This window comes from Pollicipes pollicipes, unplaced genomic scaffold, assembly GCF_011947565.3.
Source record: "Pollicipes pollicipes isolate AB1234 unplaced genomic scaffold, Ppol_2.1 Scaffold_6138;HRSCAF=7277_pilon_pilon_pilon, whole genome shotgun sequence".
NCBI lineage: Eukaryota > Metazoa > Arthropoda > Thecostraca > Pollicipedomorpha > Pollicipedidae > Pollicipes > Pollicipes pollicipes.
In genome coordinates, this window is record NW_023596818.1 from 15,348,280 (window position 1) to 15,354,499 (window position 6,220).

The following is a 6,220-nucleotide window of genomic DNA, read 5'->3' on the forward strand; positions in this document are numbered from 1 at the left end:
GAAAGCCAGCTGCGTAAGACATTAGCAAACCAGCAATGTTTGCGTTAAGGAGGATCGAATTCGCACCATCGGCCAGTGTCAAATCAGGATCGGAAGACATTTCTGTAATAAGAGTATTCAGTTCGTTCCAGACAACAATATAATTACAGTACTTTTTACTAGGCACAATTCCTGCAGTGCACATGTCAATGTCCAGAAAACGATATCGAACGACGTCCATTCATCCATCATGAAAAGTTTGCATTTTCGACAGGCAGCGTACGAAACATTGCGTTTGCCTGCATTCTTATAACCCCAAAAACGTTAAGTTTTGGTAGTCTCGAGCTTAATAAAATCAATTAAACTATCTCCACCGAAAGGACGCATACTCTCTGCGTATGCAAGTTAAACGTAGAGGTCGTGTAACCATCGCTACGTGTGTGGCTCAATTTTTATTTTGGATCTCGCTACCCCAGCGGGGGCCCCGCGCAGCTAGCCCTGCAAGCCACATGTGTTCCGAAACGGCCTGAGGTCAGCAAGCAATCTTGTAAACCATTAACCACCGCACAGCTCCTTCGCCACCCAGCTAGGATCTGTGTACTAGTGCGCTGTGTTTATCATGTGAGAAGAGTGAAGCAAAATTACATTGTGTATTTGTTTGATGGAATTTTAAAAAGATGTTGCCTAGCGGCACGATTGATAGGACAGTGTATAGATGTGACATAGGTGGGCTGATGGCTCGATTTCCATGTTTTGTCACTTCATTATGTGGTCGTGAAAGTGTAAATCTTTACAAAGATGCATTTCCAAATGTTTGTGGCTATCGTTTATGGGGATGGGCTTGCCTCCAAACAGAAGCTTAGGCGTGTTTGGTGCGGTTCTGTTCGTGAACGTTTGCTGTATCTTTTTGTCTGTATTAAATGTGATGGCCCCTCCCTAACATAGCCAAAAGTTTCGTTTAAAAAATCTTGCTGCAGTGATCTTTGCATGGTATCTATGTTGTGTAGGGTTTGAGTCACGCTTATTGAAGTTCTGTGAGAGGTACATTAGCTGTATGGGTGTGGCTGTGATGGGGTCGACATCCGCTCTGTCGTTCAGTGAGCAAGTTGTTAGTGTTTGAGCGAAGATAGATGCGTTTGAATACCATGCCTTCCAAATAATTTGGACATGCATGGCAAAAACTGATGCGCCGGTAGTTTGTTCGGTCAGAACGTGATCGCTTGTTTTTGAATATCTGTCAAACATTTGAGTTTAACACAAAGTTGGAAGTTCGATATATGCCTAACGGCGAAGACCTGTTGAATAATTTACTAAATGGCTTAACGATAACAATGACAGTTGTCCGTCCCGGCGGCTCAGTTGGTTAGAGCGCCTGCCTTCCGATGCACCCACCCGTGGCGGGGTGGGTTCGAGTCGCTTTAGGACGCTCGCTATCTGCCCTTGACAGGTATGGCCTGCGGCCGGTGGCAGCGGTCGCGCTAAAGGTCAGTTGACGTCAGAGGGCAGGACGGACCGTGCCGAGCATTGCGGCGCGTAAAGCTTTCGCCACTAAATTCTGCCGTTGCCTGGAATTGCGCGATCGGATGGTGGGGTCGGGGCTCGCACAACAAGCACTGCTTAGCGTGAGCTCTGATCCCGGAAATCCATCCATTCAAAGGGTTCTGATCAAATCTTAAAAAACAGGAAGTTTGAAATTTTGCAGGTAAGCTGTATAAATATTCAGCCTTATGCGGGGCCCAGATGCCAATGCTGAAGTGTAAGCACTTCATAGTCGTTCGCTGTTCCCAAATGACTTGAACCAAGGTGCTGGAGCTGTTTAGCATTTTCCATCTTTTCTTCATGTCTAATGCAGGGGTGGTACCCATGTTGAAAAGATGACGTTTGCATTTTCTGTTCAATGAAAGTGATTCTGCCGAACGTTTGTGGAGAGATGTTCATATAGATGGAATGATTGTTCAGACCAGCGTTCCCATCAGATCCTCAACTGGTGTCATGGCATTCGTGCTATCGGCACATTTGATCACGCAACGTTTCGACCCGTAACTCCATGTCTGTTTTGGAATGTTCTTAGCGCTTAGCATATCATCTAAGCTGGCAACGTCCAAAGTCACGGCATCCAGACTTTATAACATCCAGTAATTACAGTGTCCGATTGATAAGCTTAAATTGGCATTGTCCTGCAACTTTTGAACGTCATGAGCGACGGATCTTATAAGCTTAAAATGTCATAATTTTGAATGTTGCTGGCTTGGGTGTTGTGATTCTCCTCTGTCCAGGAAGATTAGACAATTTTTGAATGTTGTGAGCGCTGGGTGCAGCGATTTTGAACGTATTGACTAATGGGCGTTATGAGCTCTGGATGTTCTAACACGCATCCGTTACGTGTATTTGAGGCTTTTTAGGTGCGCCGCGAAAAATACTGCCGGCGTGCTTCTAAGTTTTGCAGGGAGTGACCGATGTGACTCATGGCTGTGCAATGGCCACATTTCGTAGCACGTTATCCGCATTTTACGTCCATTTTTACGGAAACAATACCTTAATAAAGTTTACTCTTGCTTGGTACCCAATTTGCTCCATTCATCGCTTATGGATAAGACATTACTAATAGCCGTATTGCCCCTAGAATAATCAGGAGAATGGAGAGATGGATATATTGATAATTCGGCTGCATGCCTTTATGAAAACGAATATCAGTAATCAGTTCCACCAGACGTTATGAGCTCTGGATGTTTTGAAACGCATTCGCTACGTGCATTCGCATTACTGATACACGCTATTGGTATTTGTTTCGATAAGAGATAAATTGTGGCCGAAATATCGATCCATCTGTCCCTCCATTTTCCTGGTAATTCTATCAGAAATAATGCTATAAGTACCCTGTTGTTATGAATATATTCATGCACAACGTTTCTTGCAAATGCAGTTGGCAACTTTTGCATTGCTTTATTATCTGACTGTCCAATTTGTAATTGTATTTTTAATTGATTCAAAATTATACAGGTATAGGTAAGCATTGGTACATAGGTAAGCTTACGTGCATACGTTTTGATATAAATCGCATGCTTTTTTTTTGTTTTTTTGTTGCTTCTCGCTACTATGCTGATAGCTTATTCTTGGCGCAATCGACATTAATCTCAAAATTGCAAGATATCGTTTGAGTGAAATCAGCTCCCGTAATATTTAAAAGGATATGATTCGGAATTTCATATGGCGTGTTGATTGAAACACTGGTGAGCTTGCCCAAAACTTTTCAAGAAATTATTTGTCCGACCTTACAGAGGCCGAATGGGCCACCACTTGTTTTTTTCATTACAATAACTCTGGGCCATGCAAAGCAAAAACTCAATTTTCAAGTATTCCACTACAGCCCTCCAGTCTACGTTGGTAAAAAAAAACGCCTGGCCATCTTAAACGTCATCCTGTCATCATGCCTTAATGTTCCAGAAGTGACCCAAAATAGCGCTGAAATGTACCCATTTTTTGTTAACGCATCTGTGTCACGTTCACAATGTTTCATGGTTAATGCGGTCTGGCCATATACCCTAGAAACGCGCAATGGGATCATGGTGACTTAATCAGAACCACATATATTCCAAGGTCATGTCAAAAGGACGTCAAAAGAATGACCTGTAGTAGCTTGGATCCTCATCATCGCTATTTTCTAAAGACGTTTCGTAGCCAATCGGACGTGGGCTCAGGCGACACACACCAACATCCTTTCAGTCACATTTATTGACCGTGTCGCCCATAAACATCAATTCCAAAAACGTCATGCTAGGCTTGTCGGTCTCTTCAACGACTGCATGCGGCAACAAAACAAAACGTCGCTTTCCTATCAAGCGTGTTCATTTGGGGGAGGTTGGTTCACATGATAAACGAAACTCATCACCGCGTAACTCGATGATAGACTTGAGAAAACCTAAAGTATCAAACATCGTTGACAGCACATAAATGGTATTTGCGTCTAACCTTACTTGAGAAAATACAACGCGCTGGGAGTTGAGCCTGTCCAATTCGTGGGTACCCACGGATGTGACACGACCCACGTTCTCGGCTGTGAAATAAATCCCCTACATTCATCATTACGCTGCATCGTGAGCAGGATAACGCTCCCATCAACACCTTCAGACACCGCGCAATCGGTGAACGACCGGCCACGTAGCTCTCTCGCGCGGGTGCAGCTGTCACGCAGACCAGAGCTCGACATCATTTGACACCCAGCACACTCATTTCCATAACATGGGCTCAAACAGTAGAACAAGCAAGCACACGCGGCAGTAACGAAGGATACCTCATGACCATCCAAAATCCGATTACCAGTTCCGCATTTCTTTCAAAAATAACGATTTCTTGCATCGTTCAATTTACGCTTCTCATGATGCCTCGTGCAAAGGCTGCTCGCCGTGTGCTTCAACCGAAATGTTAAATCACATCGATCATCTTGTTGACTACGGCTGGAAATAGAGGCTAAACATCGGAAGCTGTAGCCATATGCAGTTGACGTGTATGCATTATCAATTATATGAATGCTGCAGAGGTATTGGACAGATTTTCACGCTATCCCCTGCGCAGGTTTTGCTCTCCCTCCCCCTCCCTCCCCCCCCCCCCCCCCCACCCCGGTGGCTTTTGCTTGTTCCCGTGGCAAATACTTCCAGCGAGCATTGGAATATTTTTCTTTATGAAAGCGTTGCGTCAGGATCTTAACGCAAAAGATTCATCACATGTGGCACCCGGCTTCTACTTCCTCAGTGATTTTTACGGGTTAAAATGACTAGAGGGTGCCAAAATAAATGAAATCATGATCCTATAATCATTACCCTTCCAGGAGCAGACTTGTGCATGGTGACATAATATTGATTGGTGGACAACAGCGGGTGGCAAGTATTTCAGCAGCTTCGATAACTTTATTCAGAAAAGCATAATTCAAACGTCTCCCAATCGACAGATGCAAGATTTGACAGTTTTGTCCCAGCAACTTCCTTATACTTTTAAGCTTTCTCGGCACAAATGGGGCCTTACGCGGCACTGGCGACTGCAGCCTGTGTTCACCCGATTCTGTATTTTAAGGGGCTGGCGAAGAAAAAGTGCCAGCTGATCCTCATTCTCTTAAGGCTGTCGCATCCACGGTCAACTGCAATGTATGGCGTATGTTCTAGGACAATCGTAAAATTTCTATGCTCGGACAAGTCTGTACCGAAAACATGGCAATCCAACTATGGATTTTCCTGCAAGTATTTGTGAAAAATAGCTAAAAACTACTTCGACAGGTCAGCGTCTTGATAATCACACCCAAGTGTACGCGTCACAGTAGTTTCAATCCTCTGTTCAAGTAGCTTCTGTTCAAATAGAAAAGGTCGTCAAAGAGGCGAAGGTCGTCAAATCAGCCAGCTTAGACTGGGGACTTTGAGAACAAAGCAAAGTCTCGCCCAAGCGCCTCAAAACACCTTCTGTTTTGCCTGGAGGATACCACAATCTACCAGTGTGTCAGTGATCATCGAGGGCTCTGAATATTTGGTACTGGCATGGTACCAACAACGCGGCTGCCACAGCGGCGTACTGTCCACCATTTATCCCGTGTCGTCCAGTGTTCCCTCAGGGAACCGCTCACAGTAACTCAACGAAGACGACAAACAGGGCGGGAAGACTGACTGATATTGTGCGAAGTTCCATGGCCACGTCGGCCTGCGCATACCTACATAGTGCAACAATTTTTTCCGCTTGGCGAAGTCGCTTCGGCTCACGAACCAAAGCCATCCGCCGCTCTAAACAACCTTTCAACGCCGGTGTCTCCGCGAAGCCACCATCAGCTGTGTCAACGTAGGGACGCGTTATTTGCAGAGGATCTTCTTAATCACCGACGGGTTGCCCTTCTTCTTCTGCTGCCGCTGACCTTCGTGCTGTTCTCTCGTTCCATCTTCTCCTTCCGCTTTTTAGTGTCGTTGTGGCGACCCACCAACCAGAACGTCTCCATCTTCGGCTTGTTCTGCGAATGAGTTCGTTGATCACCCAGCAGCCCCAATGACAAGAACAAGCCGCTGATGCAATAGCAGACATGTGAACAGGTGCCTACTTAGATGACGCTTGCATGGCACGTTCTCCTGGTGCCCAGGCGCCGGAAGCCACACAGTCCAACGTATTTGCGTGTAACACGCTTCGGACAACTTGGCTGTTCTTTGGTAGCTCGGTGAGGCGATCTAGACCAGGCCCAACGTAAGAAGCACGTACTCGACCCTGCAGCCTC